Source organism: Mixophyes fleayi, chromosome 1 (assembly GCF_038048845.1).
Source record: "Mixophyes fleayi isolate aMixFle1 chromosome 1, aMixFle1.hap1, whole genome shotgun sequence".
In the NCBI taxonomy this organism is placed as follows: Eukaryota; Metazoa; Chordata; class Amphibia; order Anura; family Limnodynastidae; genus Mixophyes; species Mixophyes fleayi.
Window position 1 is genome coordinate 391,823,958 of NC_134402.1, and position 16,428 is coordinate 391,840,385.

A 16,428-nucleotide genomic window follows, 5' to 3' on the forward strand; every position below is an offset into this window, starting at 1 on the left:
ATATATATATATATGTATATATGTATAGATAGCTAGCTAGCTATATGGATGGATAGATAGATAGATAGATAGATAGATAGATAGATAGATAGATAGATAGATAGATAGATAGATTGTAAGCTTGCGAGCAGGGTTCTCTTACCTCTCTGTCTGTATGTATTACCCAGTATTGTTTTTTTAATGTTTGTTCCCAATTGTAGAGCGCTATGGAATTTGCTGGCGCTATATAAATAAATGTTGATGATGATAGATTGATAGAGATGCTAATTTTGATAACTTTACCTTGCTGAAACATACTAAGGTTTGTTAATGATGATGGCCACATTCTTTGACAAAAGGTTTGCTTAGGGACTCTCATTCAATTGTCCACTTTATTCAAAGGCTCTTGTTAAAGGGGCAGCTTGATTTAAATATAGATATTTAAATATTTTACTTTACATCAGATATCATTTTCTGTATTTGAATAAATCTCTCTTTAAGCAGAGTCACCTTATGCCAGTGACCTCTTCCATAGACACAAGCATGAATGTCAACCTGTCAAACAGCTGCTAAGCAGCAGAAACAGTGATACTGGTACTAGATAACCATGTGCAATGAGGGGAGTGGGATGGGTACAAAGCACCCAGGTCCCCTTGGGGCTTGGTTGTGGCAGATTATTGTGGGAGCTGATTGGGATAGAGTCTCCAAGGGCCAGGATGAACCACATTACCATTGAAAAAGTGATCATGCAGACCAACAGTTTCCTATTCAGCCTTTTGCTGAAGCTGCGTATGAAGCCTGGATCTGCTCGAACACAAATACTGAGGCTGCATGCACAGCCTCAGGGGTAGGTGGCAAGAAGTATCAGCACCAGGGCCCAAGATCATTCTTGGTGATCTGTAAATCACCATCATAAGCTTTACATCACCTTAAAATACTATCTCATAACATAGTCTTGTTTATGCTGCTTGCTGTAAGACTGGCTTTGCGCAGTGTATTGTATAAAGATTAACAAGTATTTCAAACCAAAACAGAAATCTTTTTTTTTGTTCTGCTTACCAGAGGAGATACAGGTGTGTACATAGAGAGAGACAGAGCTATGTTATCTGGTGAGGTGACAAGACGATGGGGCCCCTTTAAAATGTTGCTAAAGGTCTCCTAGTTAAACCCCACTGTAGTTCCCATGAGACTCCACTCCCTGGTTGTTAATAGCACTATTTTCTATTGGCATAATGGGCTCCTCTTCTGGACTCATTGTACCAAGATCCTTCTATATCTGACATCGTGACTTGAGACCCCACTCCTAAAAGTTCTAAGAAGATTCAACATCTCTTTAATGGCTCAATGGCTGCTTCCCCTTATCCTTCTCCTCTGTCACCTCCTGGAAATGTTATAAACATTAGACTGAAATGTCAGCTGCTGAGTAAACAATCTCTTGTCAGTGCAGTAGTTTGTTCTTCTTGTATCAAGCAGATATTAGGTCCAAACAATTGAGAGATCAACAGTGATACTAGAGGGGTGACCCCAAATGTATAATTACATGATGTGGAAAAACAGTGGAAAATTGGTGGATTTGCCTTGTACTTCAGAAAGTTTTCTGGTGTTAATCAGCCCCAGTTGTGAATGTAAACAGTGAGGATGCATTTTAAATACTGAAATGTGTAGTGCTCATTGTTATTATGCTTCCATTGGTATGGATGCGCTTTTGTTTCATGTAAAGGGATGGTTAACTGAATGATCTCTTAAACAAAGTGTATTATTGCTTTTCAAAACCAATGCAAAGATTATTTATATTTTCATGATAATTCCCCACTAACACTGTGTGTATGTTATCTGTACACAATAACATACTGTATACCCTTTTGTTTACTGAACAACTGTTAAAAAATAAATCAATGATAATCTTAGCTTTAAAAACAATATCCAGTTGTGGACAATGCCCCTGTTTCTGATGTGCATCTGTCATGCAGCAAATAGGGCAATGGAGCGGTCACTCACCCAGAATCTCTCCATTTACCTGAAGCTAGAAACTGCTAATAACTGGATTGCGCTGTTAGCACACAAAGCAGAAGGACTCTCTTCTAAAGAGCCGTCCTGTGCGCGACACGACTTCCAGCTTTGCGTAATGGGAGGGGCTATGTACTATAATTGCAGATTGAATTTAGCTGTCTAATACGAATAGATGAGATAATTATGCAGTATTTTATACAGGCATTTCACTGCAAATCACACCAGCCCTCCACTGTTGATCAAACTATTTAAATTCTAAATTCAAACATATTAATTAAGCATATGGCACAGATTAAATGAAAAATACATAACATGCGATGGACATCCCCTCCTAGCAAAGTTTCTGTGCAAGTGCCTGTTGTATATGTGCTTTGTAAGCCAGGGCTGCTTTATAATCCCAGCATATTCCTGGTGGTAGTTCTTTTATTCTTTACAATATGTGGCATATTATGTGCCCACTTGTATGTATATCAGCTTACATTTATTAAAATGTGGTCACACATTTTTTGGTTCCAAAGAAGTTATAAAAACAACGCGCAACAATTTACCACCAGACTTTGGCAAGTTCATTTAATTTTTTTGCTATAGTTTTACTGTTACATATTCAAGAGGATCAAGTAGGAGCAAGAGGCTGATTACAATAGACAGAAAAACCTTATACTTGAATCTGCAAACCAAGGGTGGGATAGAAGCAACATTGCCTTTTCCATTAACCATTTTTCAATGTGGGATTTGTTAACTTGTTTTAAATATTTTTTTTTACTCTATCCTTGCAAATGTTATTCTGTTTTCAGAGCAGATACAACCCATTTGGCATAATAGTTGATAGTACTTTAGTATTTAAAGATATTAATTTATTACAGGTATTTTAGAATAAAAAAAATTACAAAATGTTTAAAAATGCATCACAAAAATAACTCAACTTCAAAATATTAACCTAAATTTATTTTCCAGCTCCTAATGCTTGCAATGGTCTCAAATACATGTACTCTATTGGATGTTTGGTCTACACATGTATAATATAATAAAATATACATGTAAAGTGAATATACTGATTTTTAACATTAAGGTTTTTTTTACACTTTGTTTTTGATAGTTAACACAGTCCTAAATTTCTCTATAACACAAATGTGTGTACTTTAACACTAGTGACAGAGTAGGAGACGTGACCTACATCTTACTATACCCGGAAGTGCAGTCACCCATAGTCCTTTGTGATGCATGAGGCAGAAGATGGACACCCAATCTATCTGATTTATTTTGCTGGTTATAGGGGAATGTAACTTTTTAGTTACTATTAAAGTAGTTACCTCCATTATTCACTTACAAACTTTGAGCACTAACTGAAATGCACTATTGAGTGTTTGAACTCCTTGTAATACAAATTAATAAAAAAAACCTTGCATTTTGCTTTGGGTGGGGTTCACTAAGATAAAATACGGTCTTATTTACCTGGAGTGTGGCGGCCCCAGTAACTACCTCATCAGGAGAGGGCAGCACCTCAGGTAAGTGTAACACTGAATTTTATCTTAGCCTTTTATTAAGTAAACTGCAAGGACATATAATTAAACTTATAATAGGTCAGGACATACAATGCAATTCCATGTCATTTAAAAACCATTTATGAAGAATTTCCAAGCCCATAAACTAGACATGGAAATGCAATGGTTAAATGCCAGCATCAGAATACCTGCATAATGAATATCCATCTGAAACTAGGATCGTTTTGACTAAAACTAACAACCCAGACCTGTTAATATGACTTTTTTTTATACTGTGGGCTCCTGGGCGCTCACACAGAAAAAATAAAGGGTTAAGTTAATGTGGTGCACAAAGCACATTAATGCTTCACTGGCATGCACTGTAAAAACATCACGGATAGCGCGGCGTTTGCAGTATAGAGCATACTGCACATAGTGCGGTTCAGCGGAAAATGTATAATTGATATAACAAAAGTATTTAACCACTTCCCGACTGCCTCTGTAGTTTGCCCAACCTTCCTCCCCCACTCACGCAGTTTGGGAAGAAATACATAGACATTACCAGTGACTGCCTTCAGTCAAAAGGGTCATGACAGGGCAGGGTGGTAAAAAAAAAAAAAAGAATTATATATAATTAAAATTATCCCTTGTAAGTTGCATACAATTCTTCTTATTGTTATCACTATCACCCTTGATTTATATAGCATCAACATATTCTGCACAATGAGTAACCATGTGACATATTAAAGTTTATAAAACTTCTTCCTGTCGAGCTAAATTAATTTTAGTGCTCAGAGAGATACAGAAACTGAAATATTATTATTATTATTATTATTATTAGTGAATGAGTATTTTTTGCAGAAAAATATTTAGAAAAATTATTTTCTGCTAATCTTCTGCTCCCTATATTATAAATTGTTTGAGGTGAGTTATTATCGTGTTAGCGATAGGTCAGATATTTTTAGTTAGTGTGTTAGTTAATTAGTAATGTAGTGGTAGTTTTATTTAGGTAGGTGTTAGGTAGGGCAGTTTTTGACAAAAATTCTTAGTTTGTTAATTGTGTTATAGGATTTAGTTACATAGATTTTAACATATTTATTACGTTAATAGTTATAATTACTAGTTTTGTAAGTGTTAGGTTGTAATTCGAGATTAGCAGTTTACAGTCTGGTTTATCTGACATATCAGAGTTTTACATATTAGAGCCTCAGATTGACTTGAGATTGCCCATCATCCTCCCATCTCTGAAAACGAGGTAAAAAGTATTTTCAATATACAGTTGGAATCTTGCGAGATTTGAAGCCTGCTTAATAAATATAGCAAATGACTTTATTGTCTGATGTTTTAACTTGGACATTCTGATTGAATTAGTTTAATAGATCAGATGGTGTAAATGGAGACAGGAACAGTGCATTGAAAACACAAGAGAAAAAACTTTGCCATTTACAAATAAATTATAAATGCAGGCCCTATATGATGGACAACTTGATTGACAATCATAATGGTACTGTATAATATGTCTCTTATGAAATACCATAGCTTTAGAGCAATAAAGTAACAGCAAAGAGAACATACATGTTAAAATAGAGACATTATTGTGCTGATAATTAATCAGCAGCCATTACATTACGTATCTAGTCCAAATGAAATCTGTCGTTATCTGATCCAAAAACAGGAAAGGCAAAAAGAGTTGAGTCTTTTAGGATAAACTGTATCAAACATATGAATCCAGTAAGCAATAGCATTATGGCACTGTCACCTTCACATGGTGGTTTATTAATGTGCACAATCACTGTAACTATTAGTTCATGAACTTGATGCCAAACAGTCACATAATGCACAGAAACTTTATTGATATCTCTCATTATTTGCACACCATTCAAATAGCTATTTAATGTCACTTTGGTGTTTTTAATCTCCTCTTAAATGATCAATAGAATTCACATAATTGTTATATTTCAACAATTGATGAGTAAAAATAATTAATACACTGTATGGGTGGCAAAATATATTTCAAATGAAAGAAATGGACACATTATATGAGTGAGGTTTAAAACATCTGACCTTATTTGAGAACTTGAAATAATCAGCTATTTGTTGAACCAACAAATCTTGAAGGTTTTATCCCTTCTAGACACATATAATGAACCATTTTTTTTATCTCTGGAGTGATCAGTGAAATGCTAAGGTTCCGTTGCATTGGTCATATGACTATCAGCTCAGCTGCTGAATCTCCTGAACCAACTGTCATTAATGTAACTCTCTGCTCAGCTGCTGGATCTCCTGAACCAGCTGTCACTGCTAGTTAAATAAGACAGTTGAACAAGCATTAAACAATCTTCATCTGCTATATCCAGAAACTGCATTCACATCTCACAGCCCTGGACAATGTAACCTGCTGGTTTTCCACCACTTCTATTTGTTTATTTTCCTTAGTCCCCTTTCACCAGCAGAAACCTCTATCCAATCTCACAATGCATAACAAACTTTCTTTCTTACGATTTCACCTTATACTTAAAATCACTACATCCTTTGTTCCCCTCTATCACATCCCTTAATCCATATTGCCTCCTCAGCACTTCACTGCCTGCTTATTAATACTAATGAACACCTTTTCTATTTCCATTCCTTTATTGTAATATCCTCAACTAGTCGGCACAGAAAAAGACCTTTTAAATCTTACAATCATCTCTACCTCCCAATCCTTTTGTTTCTTGCAGCTGGTGATATGCCAAATTTTGTTACTTTTACATTATTTGCTTTTGACCTTGGTATAGGGCATTTTAATAGCATTTTTGTTTTTGTGTCTTCTTTTCCCTTTTTTTTCAATTTATTAGTCATTATGGGTATAAATATAAATTGCCCCCATTGGGCTTGATTCATCAGGGTCCGTAAATGGCAATTTTGTGTGTAATATCCACACATTTACTCTGTGCATGCCCAGAACTGATCCATACGCCACAGAACACAGCAATATTCAATTAATCTTTGAGCGCAAAGGCCACTTACTGCGATTTCAGGGAGAGAATGGAGCTGGGAAGTATGGGTATACCTATATTCAACGTACAGTAAGGGTGTGCTAAGCTCGAGCACACGCAGCAGCGTCCGATTCAAGCTCTGGGCATCTATCGGGTACTTGACTTTCAGCCATATTTCTTCCTCCAGCTACAAGTCTAGCCTAAGAGCTGATTACTAGTGATGATGACTGAGTATGTATTCTAGGACATGTGTTTGCAATCAGAAGCAATTGTAAAATTGCATTTTATGTACTTAGACATTCATAACTATATAGTTATGAATGTCTAGAATAGTTTTTTTATGTGTGTTATTTTGTGAGTTTATATTCCGCGTAGGTATTGGACATATCCAGCAGTGTCTTGTCTAGTAGAGCAGAGCAGATCTATACCCATATTCCTCACCACACTTATCTTCAGATCCGCTCCTTGTTGAATTTGGCCATACGTATGCCTGATTAAGTGCATTTTACAAAAAAGCACATTGCGTTCAGTAATCACGTCTCCTACCACCATTGTTTGTGGTATGCAGGCAAATTCCAAAGAAAGTTTAGCCAGTTCAGAATAAAATTATTAGTGTATGTACTCATCTGACTGAGGTCACTTTGCTATGGTAGATCGGCATTCACAATTGTGTACTAAGACTCTCACGTTTAATCCAGTTATTACATTATTTAACAATATTGCAGACTTTAGGGGCTAGATTTACTAAGCTGCGGGTTTGAAAAAGTGGGGATGTTGCCAATAGCAACCAATCAGATTCTAGCTGTCATTTTGTAGAAGGTGCTAAATAAATGAAAGCTAGAATCTGATTGGTTGCTATAGGCAACATCCCCACTTTTTCAAACCCGCAGCTTAGTAAATCTAGCCCTAGGAGTGTGAAAATAGGCCATGGATACTGGAATCTTCATGACTTCTTTCTACAACGTTCTGCAGTGCAGTATGAGTGACATGACAATTTCTCTTAAAAAAAACCTCTGAAATGACCTGGTAGGATACACATAAGCCAGCGAGAAAGGGACTAATGTTTGCTCATGTTTTCAGATTAAATAGGACAAATCCACTACTTTAAATAGACTCTTCACCAGACTACATTAACTTTCTGAATAATAGAAACTATGTTCCACACCAGACATCCTATTAGCTATCAAAGATCTGAGAGTATCCAAGAAACATATTCCCTCAACACGACTAAAAACACTTTTTATCTGTACACGAGTTGCCTTACACTTTTAGCCCATAAATTGAATATTGATAACATGGGACACCTAAAACAATATAGGTAATTGTTTTAATGAATGTCTGACCCCTTAAACCACTTTTGATAAATTAGGATAGTGACCAAAATAAGGAAATGGAACTGGTCCAGAAGGATTTACTGGTCATAATGTACAACCATAAATTTGATTAATTAAAAACAAGAAACGTCTTCCAAATTGTAATAGCTGTCAACCTATCTCCCTGTTTTATAAAGATCTCAAGATATTTGCTAAATTTCCAGCTAACCATCTTTAGTCCTCTTCTTCATCATGTGTTGCATTTTAACCAGTTTGTATATCTGGCAGGCAGACATACAACAATGCCTGCAAGATAATCAGCCTCATATCCATAGCCAAGTTGTCTGGGATCCCATTCATGCGCCTGGCACAAGATGCCTAAAAGATTTTGATAGTGTAAACTGTACTTATATGTTCCAGATGTTAAACGACTTTAATATTTCCTCCTCATTCACCTCCCTCAGCTGTATTTGGCACTGACTGACAAGTATGTCAACTCTCACCCCTACTCTTCACTATCTCGATTGAACCACTTGTGAATATCCTAACATGCAATCCAGATATTCAAGGCATCAATAGGGGGGAAGGGGGGGTTACACATCGCAAACTTGCTTTGTTTATGTACAATATGACCCTACCTCAGAAAGAACTGAAACTTTAAAGCTAAACATTAACATTAAATGGAAATACAAGGATATTAATGTACCTTTTTAGAGCTAGAAAATACCTCTGTTCTAAGAATTATGTTCCAATGTGAGCCAGGCTTTGGAAAACCTACAAGCTGTCATGGTTTGGAAAAATCGTAGCTGTCAAACTAACCCTACTCCAGTATATATTATATCTGTTCTCATCATGGTCAATTTTCTTTAAGAAAAAAAATTACATCACTTTCAACTACACATAATGCCCTTCAGATGGAACAATAGGTGTCCTAGTATTAAACAAGATTATGCTGCAACCAAAATCTCTTTGCTGGCTTGGGTGTCCCCAATGTCTATAGTGGTAGTAAACTGGCAGCAATGGTTGCAGGGAATCAAGGATCATGCTTTGACTTTCTTTAACGAACTCTTTGTTTACTCACTAGAATTGAGAGACAATTTTTGGCCCTTGACTTTTCCTCAGACTCTCCAGACCATGACACACTCCACGGGGTTCAGGACCACCATGCTGCGGAACTCATAATGGGACATATTTTGCACTCACAATCTCGTAGGTCACTTGAGAATTGCAAATGTATTTCTACAAATTAAACAAATTAAAGATCCACTGTAGCATGGATTTTGTGGTGGGAAATCATGCTAAACAAATCTAGCTGAATAGTTTGACTTTGTAACTAGAGTGGAAGTTCTGGGTAATGGATTAGCGGATATAGTTTTCTTAAATTTTATCCCACAATTAATTAATTCAGAAACTATAATGAATTAATTCAGAACCAGCGTAAGCTCACTGGAAAGGCTGTCCTGTGTCCTGCAATATGTATTGTTTAATTAGTGATATTACTTGTTGTCTGCAAGAGCAGGTATGCCTTTTTGTAGGTGATATATAGATTAGTAATGGGGTTGATACCTTACAATGGGTAAATCAAATGCCTCGTGATTTAGAGAAAAAGAGGGATATAACAGTATTTGATGCATTTAATCTTAAATTAAATACATCAAAATGTAAAATATTGCATACGAGGAACAAAAGTTCAGAATACTGAATGAATGGTTATGTAATAGCAACAGAGGAAAGGGACCTTGGAGTTATAGGTTCAGAAGATATGAAGTTAAGCAAACAGTGTTTTCAAATGGTGCAAATATAAGGAAGAGGGAGGTTATTTGCCCACTGTGAGCAGTTCTGGAAGCTCTATCTACAAAAAGATTAAATAAGAAAAAAATCACAAAAGGGCTACTAAAAGGGTCCATGGGCTGCGTACCAAAAATGATCAAGCAAGGCTTCCAAATCTGAACATGTACAGCTACTTTATATTATAGAGAAAGAAATGACAGAGGTTATATGATAGAAGCATATATGAAAGCTATTGATAGAATTCAAGAAGTCATTATTTTTAAAAATAATTAGGCTGATTTCTCAAAAATTGGACACACTTTGAAATTACTGTCACTTGGAAATTTAAGGGTGGAAGACTGAATGGTAACATGAGGATGAACTTATTACCTGATCAGTTGAATTGTCTACCAGCAGTTATAGTGGGGACTTATAAAATATAAAACTTCAAGACTACATGGGTCAAAATGATGGCAATTATTAAGACTTAGATCTAAAATATTTAAGAAAAAACAAATAGCAAAATTCAAAAATGAAGTACCCTCTCCCCCCCAAACAATAAATAGATACAAACAGGGCTTTGGAACTATTTGCATCAAGAGAAAACAGCAAATCAGCACCTCATCAACCACCTCTACAGAAACATATCTGCTACACAAGCTGAGGATTGCTTTTTAATTCACTGACAAATCCTGTCAGTGCATCTAGGAGATGACAGGCAAGACGTCTATCTGTGTGACCATGAAGAAAATAAATCCATATGATCACTTACAGGTGGTATCTAACACAAACTAGACTAGTCATTTTATCCTCTCATTTATGTTTTAGAGGCTGTTTAAAACATGGTTCCTTTTTGATAAGTGGTAGATCTACCTGTTGCAGCTTTTGATTCATGATAGTGGGGACCCACTCATTTCATTGGTCTTTGAGGAATAAAAATCTATAGGACACATTTACATTTTCACTCCAGATCACTTCTTTTTAACAGCTAATGGGATGTCAGTCACTGTACACAGCATTGCTCACGTAAAAATAGAAAACATTGAAAATACATTTCCAACAACAAAATAAAGGCTCCCGGTTTGAACAGGACGGGCTGATCTGGTTGTGGTACCTGTCAACAACATCGCCAAGTTTCTCTAAAACTCAATGAGGTGGCACCGACCTTGGAGCCGTTCTAAAGTGTGTAATCCCTATCATCTACACCAGGCCTGTCCAACCTGCGGCCCTCCAGATGTTGTGAAACTACAAGTCCCAGCATGCCCTTCTAGCAATCAACAGGTTGTCTATTGGCAAAGCATGCTGGGGCTTGTAGTTTCACAACATCTGGAGGGCCGCAGGTTGGACAGGCCTGATCTACACAGTGTACACCTCTGTCCTTTAGCAGCCAGCTTGTCCTGATCCCTTTCATTACTTCTTTGGGGATATTCTACCCCTGAGGTAAGATACATTTGTGGTCATCACAGTTATTTTCTTGGAAAGAAGGATACGGACAACGTATATTTATTCTGTTTATTCTTTGATAACATTTAATAAAATAAATTGACTTTTTAGCATTAGCGAAAATAATATTGTCACATTATATCAATAGCGGGTTGGCCAGATTAGTCACTATAGATATTCTTGTAGTAATTGTGCATAATGTAGTTCATAGAGCCTATGTCATATGCAGACAAAGAAGAGAAACACATGTGGTGCCCCTGTAGGTGAGACACGTAACTGAATATACAGTGTTTTTACTATTGCTGGTTTTGGGTGTGAAAAACATACCACAGCAGTGAAGCAGAATAGACGAAAAAGTGCAATTTCAATGTACCCCCAGATAATTTTTTTGGGAGATCTAAAATACCATGATGGAGGCATTGTGGGGATATTTTAAGTGTTCTGGCCCTACAAGGCTGCAGCAATGACAGCATGGAGCCCGAAGAACTGTGGAAAATGCCCACTGAATGCAAAAATATGCCTTTGTTTCAAGAGCATATAACTACTCCAGCCCTTGTATAAATTCTTATATTTGGTATCCTCTATTCAATCAGCAATCAGCACATAGATATAATGCAAATATTGGACAGGACAGGCAGCACAGTGGCCTAGTGGTTAGCACTCCTGCCTCACAGCACTGGGGTCATGAGTTTGATTCCCGACCATGGCCTTATCTGTGGAGTTTGTATGTTCTCCCTGTGTTTGCGTGGGTTTCCTCCGGGTGCTTCGGTTTCCTCCCACACTCCAAAAACATACTGGTAGGTTAATTGGCTCATATCAAAAATTGACCTTAGTCTCTGTCTGTCTCCCTCTCTGTCTGTGTCTGTGAGTGTGTGTCTATATTAGGGAATTTAGACTGTAAGCTCCAATGGGGCAGGGACTGATGTGAATGAGTTCTCTGTACAGCGCTGCGGAATTAGTGGCGCTATATAAATGATGATGATGATGATGACATTAAGAGGCAAAATTACTCCAGTCAAGAAACATTAAGCATAAGAAAAATTTTTGAATATTAAACATTAGGTACAATAATGCACAACCTGACCAATTTAATACAGGACATATTAGTCTGCTTAGTACTGACATATTTAACTGGAATCAGTCAATTAAAACAATAATTTAAAACAAAACTTTCACTTTGAGCTATAAATTGAGCAAAGGTCAGTTCAGTCAGAAATATGAGGAAATCTGATCAAATACCTTGTGGATGTACTGGATTTGAATCCTGAATGATGTGTTGATGTGATGAGTGAAAACTCTGAGAAAGATGGGTACACTAATTATTTCCATATTTTGTCAGTCTATTATATTTTCTAATAATATCCAAGTAGTTAATAAAGGGATTATTTACTCATGTACCAGCTTTAAAAAAGGTCTGAATGTACTTTTGCTGCTTTCAAGTGTCCCACTGATTTCTGTCTCCTACTGGAAGTTTGATCACAAACTGAGGTGAAGACATGTGCTTTTGCTAGGAACAGCTGACTGCAACTTATCCTGCTGTATTCTAAGCAGCTGTAGACGAGGATCAAAGAAAGAGGTCCAACTAATAGCTCAATAGGGTTTCATAAATCTTGTGAAGAACCTGAAGGTTAATGAAAATATATGTATTTACATCTATATTATAGAGTCAGCGGAGTGAACAAAACTGGAGTAGCTGGCCATTGTTAGAGAGAGGGGAGCACACTTAGGTGTAAGGATCACCCCAATTATTATGATATTTACTATCATTGTGATACAGGCAGAATTCTATAAATAAACACATATTTCTAAACATATATATATATATAGCACGCGCATGTGTGTGTATGTATATATATATATATATATATATATATATATATATATATATATATGTAATGGGTGTATATATATATATATATATATATATATATATTTATTTATTTATATATAAATGCATTCATATATATATCAAATATAGGTATGGGAATCCAATATCCAGAGAGTAATAAGAGCTAGATAATAAATAAAAATAAATATAAATAAATGTTCCTGTTCATTGATAATATGATAGACACAGACGTACTCACCAATTGCATCCACCTAGAGTCTATATGTAGACTAATGCTAAACTATTTAATGAAGAGGAGTATAACGGAGGATGTATAGGAAAATTGTTATTTTCAAATGTAATAAATATATTAATAGTTTGTAATATTAATTTATATATTATATTATTCATTAATTATATTAATGGATTTTCAAATGTAATTATTATAAGCATGGTGCTCCAAATTATGAGAAAAAAACCTTATCTGGAAAGGTAAAAGACAACCACGTACCCTCACGTGGATTGGCAAAGTGAGAGATATAATGGCTCAGGATACATTTTGAAGCTCTAGCTAGATTTATGGTCAGACTTGGGGTTGCTGTAGGTTTAAGGTTAAGATGTATTGTAAATTTATACTTAAAACTTGACCTTATGTTAGGGCAATATAAGATTATAGTATTTATTTTTTGTATTATTTTTAGCTTTAAGTTTTTCATTTTACATTTAGCTTGAAAGGTGGGGCTTCCTTTTTGGTAATAGGGTTTCTGTTGTCTTCCTAGCACACCAGAGAGGTAATATATATGCTCTTAGGACCTCCGCATGCCGTTACTAGGAGGTGTATTGATTGGCCATCTGTCTTGGGAGCCCATAGCATTTACCCCTTTTGCCCCTTAATTTAAACTGCACTGTATAGCCACACTTTCCACAAATTACTACAAATGAAAAGAGAAATAACTGTACTTCACAATTATTCATATACCTTGTAATTGTAAGCTTAAATTTAAATCAGTCTAATACATTACCTCAATCTGTTAAGTGAAACAACTTGTGTTATAAATTAGTGGATAAACTGTTGTCAATTATTTTGTAAATATAAATTTACTTCTCTCTGAGAAGTCCTACAGCATAAAAATGAAGATAAAGAATGCTAAATTTAAGTCAGAGAGACATACATATGGGAAAGGGTACAAGACATTAAACATTCCTCGGAGCTCAATGGAATAGAAACATAGAACGGTTAGCAATGAGTGAACACTCTAGGCCTCCTTGACTCCAACCAGCCCCAATGTTAAATCAGTAGCACCCACTTTTAAATTTAGGCTTCTCTCCTTGCAAACAATTCCAGCATTAAATTAATGGCATTTACGTTTAATAAATAGACCTCTTTCCCCCACCATTAGATTAATAAATAAATAAATAGACATATTTCCCCCATTCATTCCTGGCATTAAATTAATAATATTCACAATTAAATAAACAAACCTCTCCAAACAGTCTCAACATTAAATTATTAGTATTCACATTTAATAAATAGCCCTCCTTCTCCCCAAACTTAGCCCCACATTCATTTAATAGCTCCCAAACCACCTCAGCATTAAATTAATAATTCCTATGGTCCCACCTTAAATTAAAATGCACCACTATGATGCCATGATAAATTAAAAAGAATATACCATAGTGGTGCTAAAAAAAAATTAAAAAGGATAAACAGTTGTGGCTAGAAAGAGACTGTGTCTCTTAAATAAATAGTACAAGCAAATAATGGTGTGGAAAAAAGCAGTTGTATATTATTCTTAATAAATAAAAAAAATTGCAAATGTATAAAGGAGATATTACAGAAACTGAGTAAACATGTCAGGGATAAATCCAATAAAAACATGTATGAATTATTATTGTATAAATAGCAGAGACAGTAATTAACTCATCTTTATTTATGATGCACTTAAGACACCATTATTATATTACATACATTAAATAGTCTTACCATCACATCACTAATATATTAATAGTTCTGGCCAAGGAAAGGGGTGGTCAGGAAGGAGAGGGGGTTTACGCCTAGCCACACATAGAGCAGGCCACTACCCTCAACTTAGTTGCCAGACAAGAAGACCTAAAAAGACTGCTGTCTATAATAGTGCAAGATGTGTTTCAACTAGCATTGACCCACGGGACTGAATGCTTATTGATAATATCTCAGATTTTTATTGTTTATTACTTTATGATTTACTATTATCTTTACTTTTTGGTGGAATTCTGTAAACATAAATGTGTGGCAATGTGTATGTATGTGAACCCTTATCCAAAAACCCACTATCAAGAGATTTCAGACATTCAAATGTAATAAATTTTTGACGCGGTGCTACATCTCGCACCATCCAATTGTCTCGATTTAGGTGAGCTAGTCCTGCTTTAAGGGTTCTGACCCAAACAAATGCCATGTGATGCATGACCACGTCCTCATGCCCATGATGCATGACCATTCCCCTTCCGTGGCACCCGCCTTATTCCAGTTCCCCACCTTAAAAAGTTGGGTGGTATGCTATTTTAAGGAAAGGAACCCTATCCATCAGATATCAGGTAGGCCATTGTGAAACAATCTGGCGCAAATGGACCCATAACCCCCTCCCCCCCAAACAAAAAAAAAATGTGTACCATTTAAAGTAATAAAAAGTAAGTGAATAATTAATTATTATTTATATTTAATTATTTTTGGGTTCCATCTGTGCAGGATTTATTAAAGTTACCAAGTTTCTTTAGGAGCCTATTTGGAGCTTCTTTCAGATCTTTGATAGCAACTTGGAGCATAAGGGAAGTTCACCCGGTGCTGGTCATGATTTCTGTAAGGCCACTGTAAAACCCAAAATCATACCAGTAAATAGCATAACCCAAGCTAGCCATAAACACTGGTAGATGCTGCAGTTCAATAGTGAAAATCCATCAGAAAATGAATCTTAAAATATACTTTGGAATTATCTAAATATTTCTGGGTGATTTATGTGTATAAAATATACAATTTAAAATTACCATGAAATTAATGAACACATCACGACATTTTCAGTGTAATATATTTGTCATAAACAATTCACATCTCAATTATTGATTATCTCTAGCTATTTATCCATGTGTAAAGTTAATATACGTATTAGTAATGTGAAATCCTCTCTTATCTATGGACAATGGATAAATATGGATATGAAACATGTAGACATAGTATAACTACTGGATATAAATAGAGTATTAAACTGGATCTTTACTTGCATAACTGAGATTCTGTCAGATTGAAGACAATATAGAGGTCATTGGGGAATCCAGCAAATGTTTCATGGTAATCCCTTTGGAGAATTCTTTAAATACATTCATGTACAAATGACAAACGCATAAATTCCATGAATGCTGTCTTCACATTCCCAGTGATCTGAGAGGGCAAGGTCGTAAGCTTTGAGTACAAGTCTCAACCAAATTTGTGGTTATTCTACTTCTCTCTCCTTATTTATTTGTATATTTACAATATATATATATATATATATATATATATATATATACATATATAAAATCTACTTGAGTTTAATTTTTTTTCTCATTTCAATATCAATTGAACTCAACTTATCTCTCCTATTTATCAATAT